Source organism: Protopterus annectens, chromosome 11.part0 (assembly GCF_019279795.1).
Source record: "Protopterus annectens isolate FY-2018-M chromosome 11.part0, PAN1.0, whole genome shotgun sequence".
NCBI classification, from domain to species: domain Eukaryota; kingdom Metazoa; phylum Chordata; order Ceratodontiformes; family Protopteridae; genus Protopterus; species Protopterus annectens.
The window spans coordinates 759,832,737-759,851,837 of NC_056745.1; the positions used below are offsets into that span (position 1 = coordinate 759,832,737).

At 38.4% G+C, this 19,101-nt stretch overlaps 1 protein-coding gene across 1 annotated transcript in view; it reads right to left on the minus strand.

Annotated features, from left to right (window-relative positions):
• The window catches only part of TMTC1 (transmembrane O-mannosyltransferase targeting cadherins 1), a 2,511,834-nt gene that overhangs the window by 35,153 nt on the left and 2,457,580 nt on the right, over positions 1–19,101 (minus strand). The window lies entirely within an intron of this gene.

Consider the following 19,101-nt stretch of genomic DNA (forward strand, 5'->3'; position numbering starts at 1 on the left):
AGCTTCAAAAAATTTAATCTGTAACCTAACAAGATGTTAATCATGACACAATTTCATACTGATAGCCTTTAACAACACAACAGAAGGCCAAAAAATGAGGAATATATGCAGATGAACATTATCCTTGTACACTGAAAAACAGCTACATCTAAATCCATAAGTTTGTTTAACCTACGTTCCTCTGTGAGATGCAGTTTGAAATACACACAAGAAGTTTGCTATTAAGTCAAACAACATGAAAACAGATGAAAAAGCAAGACATACTTTAGTGGTGTGTTTATCTGGAAATGTGATATTTAACTTGTGAATGCCTAGACCAAAACCTTACACATTTGAGGTACCACAGGTACCTGCCACTTTAATACTACAGTAGGTTATTACTGTAGTATCATTCGTAATGTCTGTAAATTAGCTACAGCAGATATACATTCATTCAGCCTGATTTTCAGGCATACCTTTCCACTGTCCCGATTTGTTTCTAAAATGTATCTCTGTGCCTTGTGAAATTTCTGCTTTTCTTGTAAAATACTTAGGATTACAGTCAGTCATTAATGCCAGACTTTAGAATTTCACAGTTATCGCTCAGAAAATTTATGTTGATGCAAAATCTGTTGTTCTTGACTTTTTAAAATGAATTATACTAATATTTAAAACATTTTCCTTGATTTGGGCTTTTGTTCCAGATTATTTTTGGCAATGTCTTGAATTCCTGAGCAAAGAAGTTGAAAGGTATGCTTCCAGCCTCTGAATATCCTTGGGCTAGAGTTGCTCTCCCTTTCATGCCAATTACTTATGTACACACTACAGAAAATTCAGAGCAGCCTTTACCATTACCAGTAATGGTATGTATCAAGATTAGAAATAATTTTTTCTTGATTTGGTAATTGTTCTTGTTCATTTGTGTTGTTTCTTTTTTTTATTTGGTGTCTCCTATAGTAAGTTCGGAAATCTTTCCATCACTGAAGACATCTCTGGGAAAGTAATGTGTGTGCCTGTGGGAGAAATGATGGTGGTCAATTTAGGAGTGAACTACTTAGGACACAAAACCCTGAGAGGGACATGTCAAACTCTCCATGCATGTCACAAATGCAGGCAAGATTGGTTCCGAGTGGAATCCTTCTTTCTCCAAGAATGATGCCTAGGTACAAAGAAAAGATAATTGGCTGAATAGTTGGTATCATTCCAGGGGATCCAGTATTTGCTAGTATGGGATGAGATGAGATACCCGACAGTCCTATTTACTTTGAAGAAGATGGCTTGCACCTCTTATTCAAAGGTTTCTGCACACTGGTAAGACCTTAACTGACCCCATAATACCTTTCAGGCAGAGTCTAACTATGGATATCTCAATGTAACTAACATTTCAAATCCAAAACAGGGTCAAATTAAGGTTGCTCTGCTCAATGACAAAAGACTTAATAACAAACTGTCTGACCTTGATGATGTCCAGCATTTAGAATGCATGCATATCGGCATAATTACTGAAACCTGATAAATGTTCAGAAAGCACTCCATCCACACTTGGGTTTTGCTTCTACCATGCCTCAGACCCTTTATATATTTAGGTTCATAGGTGTGTACTAGACTAATGACCACTGGGGCTTCTATAAGTCTAGTGATGCAACCCAAATGTCTCCCATGATTTATTGTGCCTTAGAGGTTATTTTAAGGAGTGTATGCTAGTTAGGGCATAATTTAACAGCTGCCTCTGTCCATTAGAAACATAGGTTTCAGGCTAGGTGTGAATTTTCAATGTCCCATCCACTAATCCAGGTTGTGTTTGCATAGGGTTACGGAAGACTCCAATTTACATGGATGGGAAGCATATTCCAGAGAATGGGGATACTCTGAGATACATACTTGTCCCTCCAATATGTCCTGTTTAAGTCAATGGCAATGTCTAAATCCTTACATCTAGTAGTTCTAATGCTGTTTGTTTTGCAGATATGTAAAAGGTCCATTAGAGTGGGATCCAAAGATACCTCTCAGCAGTCTGTAGGAATAGAGAGATAGGGCTTTGAGGCTAAAAATGTATTTGAAATATGTACACATTTACAGTGACTCTATATCAGAACATCAGAGTTTTAAAACTTCAAATGTTGTAATATCGACCTGTTTTAATTGAACGTTAAAAATAGCGAAGCTACAGAACACTGAATTCTTTCCTAGGGAAAGAATTTGGTTGGTCGGTTCTGTGGCTTCGCTATTTTCAGCACTGTGGTGGAGATTTACAGGTCGGGTTCAGGTAAGTGTGCAATTGTGTGGTTGTTAGGATTAGGGCTCGGGTTAGGTGAGTTAGGGTTAGGGCACGGGTTAGGTGAGTGGAGGTTAGGGCACGGGTTAGGAGAATTAGGTTTAGGGGTGGGTTATGTGAGTTAGGGATAGGGAGTGGGTTAGGTGAGTGTGCGATAGTGACGGACCTTAGGGTTAGGGTTTGGGTTAAGGTAAGTAGATAGATAGTAGTGCATGTATAGTTTAGTGTAGGGTTAGTTGTGGGATTATAAGTGTATGTGTGTGTATTGATGTTTTTTAGGTGTGCTTGTGTTGTATGTATGTGTTTCGGAATAGCAACTTTTTTCCTTGGGAAAAAAGTTTGCTGTTCTGAATGTTCGATATTGTGTGGTTTAGATATTTTAGGTTTGATGAAATAGCGTTCGCTATTTTCATCTTTCGATAACATGATATAAACGCTTTACAGTTTATAGTAGGCTATCAGTCTGCAGATTGTTGCAAGATTAGCCAATAACCAGAGGTCATAATCAGACCTTGTACCTTGTATCTATGTGGTTAAGTAAAGGACCAGAGTGATCCTCTCCCTGAATCACCCAATGTTTACAGACTAAAGGACTACTGAAACTTCTCCTTTAGATTCTTTAACTTCAGCCTATAACTGAACTCAGGAATCACCCTGCTGGTCGTGAAAGAACACCGGCGGCTAGATACAAGTAAAGGACCAGAGCGATCCTCTCCCTGAATCACCCTATCTTTACAGACTAAAGGACTACTGAAAGTATGTGTAAAATGCTGGTAAACTGCTAGTGCAGAAGCCTTTTACATATCCCTACTAGGTGGTGAGGGTTCGCTCTGTATCTGGTGTCGCAGCATCCAATCCCTCCCAAAGCCTGACTCTACTTTCTGGCCCATTTCAGCCTTCTCCCTGTATTACTAGCCCCTCTTTTAGTTCTCTTCTCTGTTTGTGAATGCAATATTTTTCTTTTTATTGAAGTATTTCCATTTTACCTACCCTGCATCTTGCTGGTTGTTGCCTAGAGACTTTATACTGACATTTGCCACTAGATGGCAGCCTTTACCTATTATTAACTCTCTCCTTTGGTACAGCATCTTTCCTACTCTCACTAGTGCTGATTTTTCCTTATATCTCCTGCTTCCCTACTCACTTACAACTGCTCTCTGCATTTTCTGTCGTTTCTTCTACTCCCTATGTGCTTTCTCCACCCTATGCATATTCCCTGCATTTTCTGATTGTTCCTACCCCACTCTTAGATTTGGCTCTTCTCTACTGCTTTCTTTTCCCCTCTCTCTTTCTCTCCCTCCTATTGGTACCCCTTTTCCATATGTGCTACCTTTGTCCTTATGATATTAAACTCTTCTCAGCCACATACTTGACCTGCTCCCTTTCTAATTCCTTAGCTCCTATCTAACCTGCAATTGGACTCTCAAACCTCTGTAGAGCAGGAAGACACATCCAAGCAATACCTGCAAGAACCCCTCCCCTCCTGCACCTACATCCACCCAGAGGTATTAAAATTACCTGCCCCACGGGTCACCATCTTTTACCCCCTGCTTGCAACCTCCGCGGCTGCACGCCCTTGCTCCTAGTGTCCTTATCACCTAGAAGGTATGTAACATTAACACCCTTGTATTCCTACTGTTGTACAACTATCATTGTTATTCTGACAACTATAGTATCTAGCAATGTATTTTTGAAGTGTTTACAATTGCAAAGCATTTATGTGTAAGGGATGGTTATTGAACATGCCAGTGTTCTGTAACAGTGTTGAATTTACTGTATTTTGTCGGGTTTGGTATTGTTTGTCTTGTTAATAACTGCTGTGTCCTGCTTCTGCCATATGAGCTTAAACGCTAATAGGGGGCCTGAACGCTGGTCAAATAGTGAGCAGTTTGCGACTTTAACTTGAAGTTTTCCTGCTCTGTCATCGCTAGCATTGTACTATATTTGTTACAGCCCATGACCCTGTCTACTTTATAATTTCTGCTCATTACACCCAGGTCATTTAACTGCGAATGTTTTTTTTTTTTCTGCTACATCAGCTGATATTACTAAACTTTAAGCTCAGCACTATTGGAATGAAGTTTCTGCCTGGCAATATTATACACTCCCAGTTAACTTAGCCTAAGTCACAAGATGGGTTGCCAACTGGCTCACTGACAGAACCCACACTCTGAAAGTAGAAGACTCCAAATCCGACTTCAGACCAGTGACAAGTGGAGTACCACAGGGTTCAGTCCTGGGTCCTCTCCTGTTTGGCATCTACTTCTCTGAAGTACAGGCTAACACAGAAGATCTTTGACTAATGAAGTTCGCAGATGACTGCAAACTAGGAGCCATAATCGAAACTCCTAACGATGTGGACATCCTACAAAAGGGCCTCACTGAGAAAGATACCTGGTGTCAAAGCCATGGCCTCAAGCTCAATGCCAAAAAGTGCATTGTCATCCCCTTTGATAAAAACTCTGTACCCATGAACTACAATATAAGAGGTAGTATACTTAACACCGAAAGTGTGATAACAGACCTTGGGACACAGGTGGACAGTAGTCTCTCCTTTGCACATTGCCACAGTAGTCAGGAAATCTTTCTACATGGCACATCTCATCACAAAAAGTTTCTTATCCAGAAAAAAAGAGGTCATTGTTCCCCTGTACTCATCACTCATTAGACCCATTATAGAGTACAACGCCCCTTTTGGTATGTACCTCACAAGACATCTACAACAACTGGAAAGGCCGCAGAAATACCTCACAAAGAGGATTACCAACCTTAAACAGATGCCCTACGCAGACCATCTCAAAAAACTCCAGCTTTACTCAGTTGCATATTGCCTGCTCAGAGGTGATCTCTGCCTAACATACAAAGCTATGTCAAACCCAGAGCTGTTGGACATGCTCCACTTAAAGAAATCCCAATCCCTCCAAGCTACATGCTCTAGGGACCTAAACCTTGTCACCACAATAAACAGAACATGCCGGAGGGATAGATTCCTGTCCCAGAGACTTCCCATACTCTGGAATAAACTACCTTCAAGAAAAATCTTGATGATTGGATGGGAAATAGGAAATTCACCCCAGGGATCACCTCTGTGGCTCTGCTCAACAGTGGCACAAGAAAATAATTTTCTTGGGTGGCAAAAGCCAGGGTACCTTTTTGGCTGGGCTTGTATAGGCCCCAGGGCAGATAGCCTAGTACCTACCTATGAACCTAAGGTCTGTATTAATGTAATATCTAGGTGCCTTCCTGGTAATTACTCCTGCAATGTGTGTTACCTCTGCCTAGAACGGTTGTAAGTGTAATGCCATAACTTTGACTCCACAAGCTACGCGCGTAGATAGTTATTTAATTCTAAAAACATGAACTTCGCTTGTAATCAGCTGTGAGCGAGGCTGACTTGGTTACGGAGGGCAAACACGTGCAAGCATCTAAGCCATTTAGATGGTTATATTGTAACAAGTTTAGAAAGTGTCCATTTAATGTGGCTATTTGTAACTTGTTTAGATGCAACATGGATAGCTAGAGCTCCCTAACTGTTTTTTTTCCTATGCCAGTTAGGTTATCAAAGTCTAGTGTCTTTGCTTGTAGTTTCTCATTTTTAGAAAGCTACCGCACTCAAGCGGTAATACCTAGCTTTAGTCTGTGATTATACTATATGGTTTATGCAAGACTTAGCGTCTGCATTTCAGCCTCCATCCCCTAAGTTAGTGCGCACGTTGTAACCTTCTTTAGTTACCTCTTGCCTTAGCGCTATTGTTAATATTTACCATGTAAACAGACTCAAATGCTCTACCTCAACAATATTAACTATTGCAGCATTTAGTCCTCATAGCATAGAATGATTAGAGTATCTTAAGTATTTGTGATTGCACCATTTTTCTTTTTATTGAAGAATCTCCATTTTACCTACCCTGCATCTTGCTTGTTGTTGTTGTAAGCTGATAATTTATCTCATTTTACTATACTGTTGTTGTGCCTGCATGGAGATGTTATAAGCTGTGCTGCTGCTCTAAATTACAGTTTTAGTTGCTGGTTTCTGTCCTTGATTTGTGTTACAACTCTCTCCTTTCTATAGCGTCTCCTTTAGCTTCCTTAACTTCAGCCCATAACTGAACTCAGGAATCACCCTGCTGGTCGTGAAAGAACACCGGCGACTAGATACAAGTAAAGGACCAGAGCGATCCTCTCCCTGAATCACCCTATCTTTACAGACTAAAGGACTACTGAAAGTATGTGTAAAATGCTGGTAAACTGCTAGTGCAGAAGCCTTTTACATATCCCTACTAGGTGGTGAGGGTTCGCTCTGTATCTGGTGTCGCAGCATCCAATCCCTCCCAAAGTCTGACTCTACTTTCTAGCCCATTTCAGCCTTCTCCCTGTATTACTAGCCCCTCTTTTAGTTCTCTTCTCTGTTTGTGAATGCAATATTTTTCTTTTTATTGATGTATCTCCATTGTACCCACTCTGCATCTTGCTTGTTGTTGCTTAGAGACTTTATACTGCCGCTTGCCACTAGATGGCAGCCTTTACCCATTATTAACTCTCTCCTTTGGTACAGCATCTTTCCTACTCTCACTAGTGCTGATTTTTCCCTATATTTCCTGCTTCCCTACTCACTTACAACTGCTCTCTGCATTTTCTGCCGTTTCTCCTACTCCCCATGTGCTTTGTCCAGCCTATGCATATTACCTGCATTTTCTGATTGTTCCTATCCCCACTCTTAGATTTCTTTCTTCCTGCTCCATTTGCCCTGTGGGCTCACTCTGCTCTCCTGCCCTGCCCCCAATTACCACCCACCCCCAGGGGTCGTAAACTTATACTAATACACCACACCCTTCCTCCTACCACAGCCAATCAATAGTTTTCCCTCCTCCTGCCTATTAAACCTCACTCCTCTACTTGTTTCCAATAAACCTTCCCCTCCACTTCAAGTACCTTCACCTTTGACACATACTCGCTGTGCCTTACTACCTCACCTACACCTTTAAATATCTGCTAACATTTTTTTACCATGCCTTCATTTACTACCACAGCTCAGTTCAAGCTGTTACTTATCACTACTCTTCTATCTTCTTTAGCCACTACCTTCATCTTAACATCCTTTGAACATTCTCTATACCTTAAACCTCACTACACTCTCAAACAAACTAGTCTAATACTTAACACCAACTTCATTCGCATAAACAAAATCTCTGTTCCTAGCTAACTACCAGCAAAATACAACAAACTGTCCCACATCAAGTACAATAGTCCACAAACTAGGAAAGCTCTATACCTTATCTGCAATTTTTATAATCCTTGGTTTAGACAAAAAAACAATTCATTACTAGATGGTGACATCCACCCAAATCCTGGCCCAGCTAGTACAGTTATAACTAATCACCCTGACCCCTGTCCCCCTATCTCACTTGAAAATTCCAAACTCACAAACTCATTGTATATTGCACATCTCAATATACATAGTAGTATTAACAACAAACTTACTCACCGCCATGCTCTACTGGATGAGCAATCCTTTGACATACTTTGCCTTTCAGAGACATGGCTAAAACCCTATAGTCAGGACATTGAAATTACCCAACCAGGATACAATATAATAAGGTTAGACCGCAGAAATAAGAAGGGTGGAGGAGTAGCTGTCCTCTTTAAAAACAGCCTACAAGTTACCTCCCTAGAGTATAAACCACCCCCTGAGAGCAATGCTGAAATCCTTGCTTCCAAACTTCAGCTAAACTCTACTAAATCCATTTACATCATATGTATCTACTTACCCCCTGGTAATAATATCAGTATACTTGAGGATATCCTCAGCTCCCTATCACCACACTTCCCACAAGAAACTGTAATACTAGGAGATTTCAATACTGACTGGAAGTGCATCAGTAATGAAAATTCTACTTCGCTCATCAACCTCCAGGGTTTCTCTCAACTAATTTCCTCCCCAACTAGAATTAACAAACCAAGTAAAAAGGAAAGTATCTTAGATTGGATTCTTATAAATAAACGACACCTTACTTATAAGGTAGGAGTTCTCCCAGATAATGTCAGTGACCACTCATTAACCTACTTAATCAGGCAAAACACCCATTTTCCCCATAAAGCCACATATAAAACAATAAGGTCCAATAAACACTTCAACCCTGAACTATTCCAAAATGAACTAGGTGCATGCAATTGGTCCGCCTTAAAAAGCCTCCCACTTGAATAGGCTGTTGAATACTTTAACACTAAATTCTTAACCATCCTTGACCAGCATGCTCCAAAATGAACTCTAAGAATTAGGTCTAAACCAGCCCCTTGGCTCTCCACCGGCACCAGACAGAAAATGTTACTCAGAAACAAAGCCTGGAACACATGGAGAACCACCAAAAATGACTCAGATCATCTGACATTTAGACAGCTCAGAAATGTCATGTCACAAGAAAGCTTTAATCTCTGATAAAAACATTTTTATACAGATATGCAACAAAAACACCAGAATAATCCACAAAAGTTCTGGGCAAGCATCAATAGATTGCTTCACCCAGGTCAAACCACAACACCAACGCCACTAGGTAGTACACGGGAAAACCCCAAGCAAGCTGCAAATGCCTTTAACACCTTCTTTACAGAAGCCATTCAATCTCTAGCAAACCAACTATCTCCTGATAGCTCTACCCTTCCTACCGTCTATTCTAGCTCTCCTCCTACATTTCAAATGCATCCCACCCCAACACACTACATTTGCAAACTCTTACTTAAACTAAAACCTTGCACTCCATCAGCTGACCAACTACCTGCAGAATACCTGCAAAAAGCAGCTAAAGCCATAGCCTATCCCATAGCCATCCTTATCAACAGAACCATTAGTGAGGGAACAATACCAGTAATCTGGAAAATCTCACACATTATCCCCCTACACAAAGGTGGGAGCTCTAATGAACACTCTATCGACCAATAGCCCTACTTTCCCCCTTAGCAAACATTATGGAAAAATGCATGCATAATCAACTTCTCTACCATCTAACTAAAAATAACCTGCTTGCTGAGTGCCAACATGGCTTTAGGCCATTCCACAGTACTACAACCACCCTCCTATCCTTCTCTAACACCATTAACAAAAATAAAAATAGCAATATTCTTACCTCTGCTCTCTTTATTGATCTTTCAAAAGCTTTTGATATGATTAATCACCGCTTGCTTTTAAATATTCTCAAATCTCTTTCTCTTGACACTCAGGCTATAAAATGGTCCGGTTCCTACCTCTACAATATGCAGCAAGCAGTGCTCTGGCAGAATCATCTATCTTCTCATCTGCCTGTCACACTAGGTGTACCTCAGGACTCTATTTTAGGCCCTCTCCTTTTCTCAATTTTCATCAATGATTTACAATTAGCAATCCCTCAGGCTACCTGTATACAATATGCAGATGACTCCACAATAATATGCTCAGCCAATTCCTCATCTGAACTACAATTAAAAACACAAAGATTATTTCGCAAAGTAGAAACATGGTTTCTGCAACGGTCCCTCCTCTTGAATCCAAAAAAACTAAGCTCCTACTTTTCACTCCTACCCACAAGTCCACACAAATAGATATCACACCTACATCTAACAATGGCACACTCATAACACCTGACTTAACTACCAAACTCTTAGGTGTTACTATTGACAACCACCTCACCTTTGATACATAAATAAACAATACAGTAAAAACAGTCAACAAAAAATGGGTTCCCTCTACAGGATTAGACCTTTCCTTACTCCACCTGCCAGATCCACTATTGCCCACTCGCACCTATTATCTACACTTCTCTATGCTTCTCCTATCTATACTAACCTGTCGAAGAATAATCTTCTACAACTTGCCAAAACCTACAACAATACTGCCAGATTTGCCATTGGAAATCCCTTCCGAACCCATCACTGTCAGAATCTACAACAACTAGGTTGGCTGGAACTCCAGAATCAGCTTATGTTTAACCAACTTACAATTATCCGTAAGACCCTGTACCAGCCTCATAATACTCCAACACTATCTTCCCTTGCCACTCCCTACAAAAACCTGAACATCTTATGCTCCTCTAATAAACAACTAGTTAGTACAAGCAAATCCAAAAACCTGACTGGTGACTCTCTCTTTTCAAATACAGCTGGGAGACACTGGAAACTTCTTCCTAGTGATCTAACATCACGTTCCTCCCGTACTATCTTCAAACAAAAGCTCAACATCTATCTTAAATCACACTGGCTCTGTCCTTCTTGTAACCCTGACTAACCTTTACTGTAACTGCTATGCTTTCTCTCTTTTCTTCTTCTTCCATTCTACCTCTCACTCCTTGTTACTTATTTCTGAAGAAATTAGAATGTAAAATAAGTAATCAAGTTATAATGATTATTCTTTTGAAGAGTTGTAACCATATACTATCTTAAATCACTTTAACTTGCTCTGTAAATAAAAATGATCTGAAAGAATGTGCTAACAGTGAAGTGACCAATATTATCTGAAATCCTCTGTTCAATATTACATGTATGTTCTTGTATATTAGATATAGATATATATATATATATATATATATATATATATATATATATATATATATATATATATATATATTTATGTCTTTCTAACTGTTTGGAGCTTTTCTCCCTGGGCCTCTACTGTAAAAGGATATGTATCCAGTTAGACTAGCCTGGTCAACAAATGTAAAATAAATACAAATAAATTTTTTAAACACCTTTATTAAATTATCACTTAAGATATATCAAACATTAACAGAAAACAAACTGTTTTAACATGTTTCTATTTAAATACAACATACATCACATATTTTCTTTGCTACTCTCATCAGTCCAACGTTGCAAAAATTGCTGAATTTCCATCTTCCCTCAAACCTCATTCCTCCTTCTCCTGAACATTATTATGTATGTATTGTTCCCACAGTTTCCCTTTACTTCTACGTAATTTGCTCCTTCCATTTTACATTGATCCCTTTTCCGGTTCTTTTGTCTCTTTTATAATATGCAGTACTCAAAATACAGTTGGTGTAGTCTTGATTTCCATTTTCTGCTAATTGCATTTTGGCAGCCAACAAAATTAAACCTAATAAGGCCTTACTCTGTCTAGGCAATTTAGATCATGTATCCCAATTCAAAAGAATAATTTCCCTACTTACAGCCATTTGCTTATCCAATACTTCTGATAGAGTACTCTGTAGAGATTAGCTGACCACAAACCAAAGCCACGGAGCTCCAATGTGCTTAGACAAAGCATAACACACCCCCTTTTCATATCAGCTGCCTCTTCTGCCTATACCACCACATTGTAGCCCCTACATGGTTAGGTACCTACAGACACAGTGGCCCATTTTGCTATTCAGTAAACTTAGCTCATTTGCATACACCTAATTATGTATAGCCTAGTTACAGCACTACATGAGAGCCTATGTCCTTAGCAACCACTGTTACCTTCCATTGTGTGAGTGTGCATATTGGCCAGTATAATAGGGAAATTCATTTTAGCTTAAAAAATCCACTTTTAATATTTTAAATTTATTTTCTGTCAGATCGCATGTTTGGGTGCTGCTGTACTCCACTTAAAAATGACATATGTGCCAAAAAAAACCCTTTTGATTTTTAATATTTTGCATCAGTTTTATATGCCAATGGCCATAGTGTTGGCCATTGGCATGCCTAATGCAACTAAAGCGTGCTTTACTTTTAGTTGTCACAGCCCTGTTTTTAATTTTGCAATCTGGTACAGGGAAAGTTCCTGCATACATTTGTAATGCAGACACGGCTCCTACACAGATGCCTGTCTGCTTCCTGGATCAGTAAATCACTACATTTGCATGGTTTTCACCAGAAAATAAAGTGATTTACTTTCTGCGATTGCCTCCATGGCAGCATGCTGATGGAAGGCTCTTGGACACTCCCAGCCTTGCTTCCTGGATTACTCCACCTCAAACTTCATGTTCAGGCCACGGCACTATGCTTACATTACACTCCCAAAACATATGTTCCCAGTTACCTCTTTCTTCTCTATCACACCTCCAAAATTTGCTATCTACGTGAGGAAAAATTCTTTGAAGCTTGCTTAGGGTTTAAAAATACCTGTGCAAACACTTTCAAGCAAAGATATGACAACTTCTGGACTAGCTTGCATACTTGAGAGTCATACTTGCGTCTTCCCATTGTTTTTTTTTTTGGAAACTGCTTTGTAGTATCTCTTCCCATTCTTTTCTAACCTCCTCTGATTAATTCTTATAGTTATTATGCAATATTTTATATGCCATACTAATTATCCCTTTTTTAACAGCTGCATCTGTTTCTACATTCAGCTAAAAACTCTACCAGTGCAGATATTTCACTTAAATTTCCCCTATCCCTTGCTTTTTGTCTGTACTCTGATATCAAGCCCTGGTAGGTAAGACAGTCTTCTAGCATACACTCTAAATGTCTTCTTGGTCTCATCTCGTTCTATTACCTTTCCTGCTTGAGTTATTTGCTCCCAATATCTTGGTTCATTTGACAGGTTTCTCCAGTAAATTCCAGCCCCCTCTTATCTATGTTCTGCACCCCCTACTTGCAGTCATCCCTATTAGTAAAACCTTTTTCCATTCTCATATTGGCTTAGTTCTTAGAATACTTTCTGCTGCTTTATGAATATAATATTCTGTATGACTGTTATTATTCTCCTTAAGGATTTGCATCCAAAATCCCACTCTCTGTTTTTTGAACTTCCCCCTTGATTCATCATCATCCCTTTCCACTTTGAGTTATAACCTTTAGCTTGCGTTATGTACATGAGCCTTAACTATGTCGCTCTAAAATATCCCTTTAGATTAGGTAATCCTAGATGACCTTGTTCTTTCTATTGGAAGGATAAACATATCCTACTTAACTCTTGTCCTCTTTCTCTCCCAGATAAATTCCTTTAGTTTTTTATTAATTATTCTTTACTGCTTCTCCTCCTGTCAATAAAAGTATGCCTGACCCATATACAAGACTAAAAGGGCTAATATTTTCATTGTTTGTATCTTACTATTCATATCCATAAATAAGAGTTTTCAGTTTCTCAATTGTATTATAGTTTATTTAGTCTCTTCCCACATATTCTAAACTACCATTGAGGTTTTAGTCAATTTTTAAACAGAAGCTACTTTTAAAAAGTGGCTATTTAGCTGGATATAAAATATTGCGCGCTAAGTATAAGAATCTATCAAAGAAGCTTAAAAGGGATTGGGAAGTGGGACTGGAAAACAATTTACCCAGGAACAATGGCAAAACATAGGTGTAGCTCTCAAGTATGCAACAAAGACCAGAAGGTTTGGGATTTTTGCTTAGAACTGTTTACACATGTATTTTTATACCCCAAGAAGACTTCAAATAATTTTACCTCAGGTCAATAACAAATGTTCAAGATATGATGCAGATAAAGAGGTAACTGGCAGCTTTTAAAAATTCCTACAAACTACTCTGTTAGAACTACTGGGATAGCAAATGGCTGTAACTAAGGAAATGATTCTTTTGAACTGGGGCACAGGGTTTGTGTTGTCTAGTCATAATACGGCCTTAGTAACTTTAATTCTGTTGGCTGCCAAAAAGCATTTACTAGAAAATCAAAATCAAAATCTAAACCAACTTTATTTGAAATGCTGAATGTTGTAAAAGAGAAGACGGAAGAAACAAATTACATTGAGATAAATGGAATATGTGGGAACAATACACACAGATTAATGTTCAGGAAGAAAGTGAAGTTTAAGGGTAGGCAGGAACTGAGCAATATATGTAATGTTAGATTGAAAGACAATTCTTATAAATAATAGGGACTTGGCATTCCTCCGGTATTGTGATAGGCCCTTTAGGGGGTGAAAGGGGGGTAAAGTTCGCACTGAACCTGTCGACCAATATGTTGGCAATATCAGTTGGTTCTGTATATGTATTGCCATTGTGCTGTAACTCAGAGCAGATCTGAGTATTGCCATGTAGATTCTTGACATAACTACAGAATGCCTTGTGGTTCTCTTTAGAATCTGCAGCAATTTTGTTTTTGTAGCTAGCTTTAGAGGATTTGATGATGAATCTCAGTTTTTTGCTGAGGCTAATAAGGGAGTTTTTCCAGTCTTGGGAATTCACCCTTTTCTGCAACAGTTTTTTCCTTCTGGTGTAGAGTTTGTTTATAGTGGGGGACCACCAGATTAGCTTCCTTTTTTTGAAGGAGAGCATCTTGGTTCTGTTTGGTATGGCCTGTTCCATGCACTTGCGTATGTGCCCATACAGTGCATTGGTGTATGATTCAGCAGTCATACACCTATTTTCCATTTGCATGGGTGTCGTGAAGTTAGCCACCTTGTGGTCAGATCTGACCAGGGAGGAGATGATTACTGGTGTAGAGCAATGGTTGCCCATGTTAGTAATGATAAAGTCAAGGATGTTTCTACCCCTCAAAATGCAACTATAGAACCACAGAAATGACCCGTAAAAACGAAAACTGGTGCAGGTCTGGAAAAACTTCAGCACAGCTCGAACAGTAAAACTTACTTTAATAATAAGCTGAATAAAACATTCACAAGTTAAGCGCTTTCATCTGTCAACATACAGACTTCCTCAGAACCAGTAACTAAAAATTTTACAAAAGTTTAAATAGCCAAAATTGGCGCCAAAAATATTTAAAGGAACATCTTCCTGTTTTGCTTAAAACATTACACTTGAATCCATTGATACAAAAGTTTTTTTAAAAATATATCACTTAAATGTGTTAAATGCACAATAAATAAAAATAATATAACACTGCATATTAAAACTACATTTGAATCAGATGCTGAATACTAACCCAATATTAAAAAAGGTTTAATGCTGATACTATCATTAATGCCCAGGAATCTAGTGGCAACTGTAAGTATTTGCCACTTACTTTCTATCAATGCCAAGGACATTTTCCAATTCCCTCCATATGGATGACAAACTACCTGATCAATAATCGCAAATTTAAATAAATGTTGCTCCCCTTTATCACATATGTGTCTATATAATGCATTATTCTTGTCTTTCACTTGTATCTTGTAATAATGTTCATAAATACGTCTTTTTAACTGTCTTTCAGTTTTGCCTATATAGAATGCAGGGCAGGCAAGACAGGTGGCAAGATATACCACCTGCTTGGTATTACAATTGCCTGCCCTGCAACAGATATATGTATGATTGGTGTCCTCAAGCTTAATATTAACTACTTCATTAATACGTCCACATTGTTTACACATTCCACATTTTTAGTCCCCTTCTGGGTATCTTTAACACTTCCATGTTTACTAGCTCTTTCTAATAACCTTTTAATATTCGGTGCTGTCTTATAAACAAAAGATGGATGACTCCCTAATTTCATACCTATATTGTCTGATATTGTTATCAAGTCCCAGTGCCTATGTATTATTTCCTTAATAAAACTTACGTACGGTGTGTACATCAAAACACACACTCTGTTGTTAGTCATATTACAAGATTTGTTACTAATATTTTTCATTTGCTTGTCCCCACTGTCTGAATTCAATCTACCTAATAATGGTAAGTGTTTATTACCCCATTGTTTTTTAACAAAATCTACTGTATCTTTAAGCATAACTATAGGGTATCCTCTATTCCTAAACATATTAAAGATGAATTCCATTTCTACCTCTATAACTTCTTTAGTGGAAGACATACACGCTGCTCTTATGCATTGTCCCTTAACAACATTTTTAAACATATGAGGTGGATGGTTATTTATTATTTATTTATTTCCAGTTTGATAACCGGGGAAGTCCACTGGGCCCGAAAGCCCGTTTTCAGTGGAGGCCCGGGGAGAAAAGCTCCACGATAATACATTACACACAAAAACACAGCAGAAAAGATCTAAACTAATACATACAAAAACACACTCTGTTCTAATAGCATAATACTTTAACAATGGTTGCTATTATATTCAATATAATCATTAGAAAATGTTGTTTTTCTATATATCCTGGAAGCAAAACCATCCTTCGCGTGACTAATGTAAGTGTCCAAATATGCGATTCCCTTTAAATTTATATTATGTGTGAATCTTAAAAATTGTGTCATCCCATTTATGTACTCTATAAATTCAATTATTGCCTCTTTTTGGCCCTTCCATAAAATGAATAAATCATCCAAATATCTAGCATAGAATGCTATGTCCGAATAGAATCTACTTTTGAACAAGTATTCGGACTCCCATTCTAACATCACTAGATTTGCAAATATGGGGGCACACAACGCCCCCATAGCTACCCCTTTACTCTGTCTGAAATATTCACCTTGAAATATTATATAATTGTGGTCTAGGACTAATGCCATCATATCTGTGATTAGACAAATCCTATCCCAACTCAAATTGGAAAATTTCCTCAAACTGTTACTAAAAAATTCCAGTCCAATATCCTTAGGAATACTTGAAAATAAATCTGTAACATCAATAGTTAAATAGATCAAATCTTCATTCCATAAATCTGATGTCAATTTACCCAAAAAATTCCATGAATCTTTCATTAGAAGTGGAATGTTCTCATACACGTTTGGTCCATCTATCAATTGCTACCCCTATATTATATGTTTTAGATTTGGATCCAGAAATAATGGGTCTAAATGGGGGATTTCTAATAGATTTATGGACCTTAGGTATACCTATTATATAAGCCATAATGGGATAATCAACTTTCAAGAATGTATAAATTTCATTGGTAATTCTATTATCTATAAAATATTCTTCTAGAGCCAAATCTATTCTTTTATATCGAACATTAATTTGATTGATTGAAACCACCTCATAATTACCTGACTCATGCAATAGATTGTGTATTTGCATATTATAGCCGAAGGTGTTGTACACAACAACACCTCCCCCCTTATTAATGAAGTAGTTAATATTAAGCTTGAGGACACCAATCATACATATATCTGTTGCAGGGCAGGCAATTGTAATACCAAGCAGGTGGTATATCTTGCCACCTGTCTTGCCTGCCCTGCATTCTATATAGGCAAAACTGAAAGACAGTTAAAAAGACGTATTTATGAACATTATTACAAGATACAAGTGAAAGACAAGAATAATGCATTATATAGACACATATGTGATAAAGGGGAGCAACATTTATTTAAATTTGCGATTATTGATCAGGTAGTTTGTCATCCATATGGAGGGAATTGGAAAATGTCCTTGGCATTGATAGAAAGTAAGTGGCAAATACTTACAGATGCCACTAGATTCCCGGACATTAATGATAGTATCAGCATTAAACCTTCTTTAATATTGGGTTAGTATTCAGCATCTGATTCAAATGTAGTTTTAATATGCAGTGTTATATTATTTTTATTTATTGTGTATTTAACACATTTAAGTGATATATTTTTAAAAAAAACTTTTGTATCAATGGATTCAAGTGTAATGTTTTAAGCAAAACAGGAAGATGTTCCTTTAAATATTTTTGGTGCCAATTTTGGCTATTTAAACTTTTGTAAAATTTTTAGTTACTGGTTCTGAGGAAGTCTGTATGTTGACAGATGAAAGTGCTTAACTTGTGAATGTTTTATTCAGCTTATTATTAAAGTAAGTTTTACTGTTCGAGCTGTGCTGAAGTTTTTCCAGACCTGCACCAGTTTTCGTTTTTACGGGTCATTTCTGTGTTTCTACCCCTGGTGGGGGTAAGAATGAGTTGGTCCACGGCACTGGAATTAATGAATTCCAGAAAACATTGAGCAAGTGTGTTGGTACGTGAGTAATTTTCCCAGCTAATGGAGGAGTAATTAAAGTCTCCCAGTATAACGGTATTGGGTTGTACCCTAATATTTTCCAGTGTGTTTAGGAATGTGGAGTGGGAGTCTTGGGACATGGTGGGAAATCTATAGCAGGCTACAATCTGGATTGCAGTTTTACCCAGTGTTAGTTGTACCTGAAGTATCTCTGATGCGTTATGTTGGCTACTAGTCTGAAGGTGTGCATATCCTTTATGAATATGGAGACACCACCACCTTTAGTGCTTCGGTCAAGGTTTAGGGGCCGAAAGGTGTGGTATGAATTATAGCCTGGTAATGCTGGAGTGCTCTCCAGAGCCTTGATGCAGGTCTCGGTCACTGCACAGATGTCGATGTTCTCCATTTTAAGCAGTGCTTTGAGCGAGTGCATTTTGAGATTTAGACTTCTAGTATTGAGTAGCATAACCCACAGATTTCATTTGCTTGTAGCTGTTATGGTGGTAATTTTGTCTTCAGGACATTGCCTAAAAAAGGCACTACAGGGGTGGCAAGAGCCTTGGCCAGTATCCAGAATCCCTGGGGTGACAGGTGCAGACCATCTCTGGTGAAGCATTGAGATCTGTCAATCATGTCATCCCAGGCAGACAGATACTGGATTCCCTTAGAATGACATCAGAAACTTAGCCAATTGTTGAAGTAAATACTTTTCTGCTTGTACTGTGGTATCATTCTGGGTGACAGTAGGATGCTACTCAGAGCTAGGGTCATACCTGCCTGGGCTACAAGAGCCGAGAGCTCTTATATGTCTCTTTTCATGTAGTCCAGGGAGGTACATCTCAGGTCATTTACACCAACATGGACAATGACAGAGTCATATTTGTACCTGTTGTGGAGTGACCTGAGTGCGTGCATTATGTGGCGGATCCTGGCACCCGACAGGCAGCTGACAGTAACTTTCTCTTTATTCAACCTAGTGAGTGGGACATCAGTTTGCCTTACTATTGAGTCACCTATGACTAGTATATTGGGTAAGTTGTTTTGCCTAATGGTCTCTGGTTGAGTGGCACACTGTTTATGTGAGCTATGTGTCTCATTTTATTGGTGGTTTAATTTTTTTTTTGCCT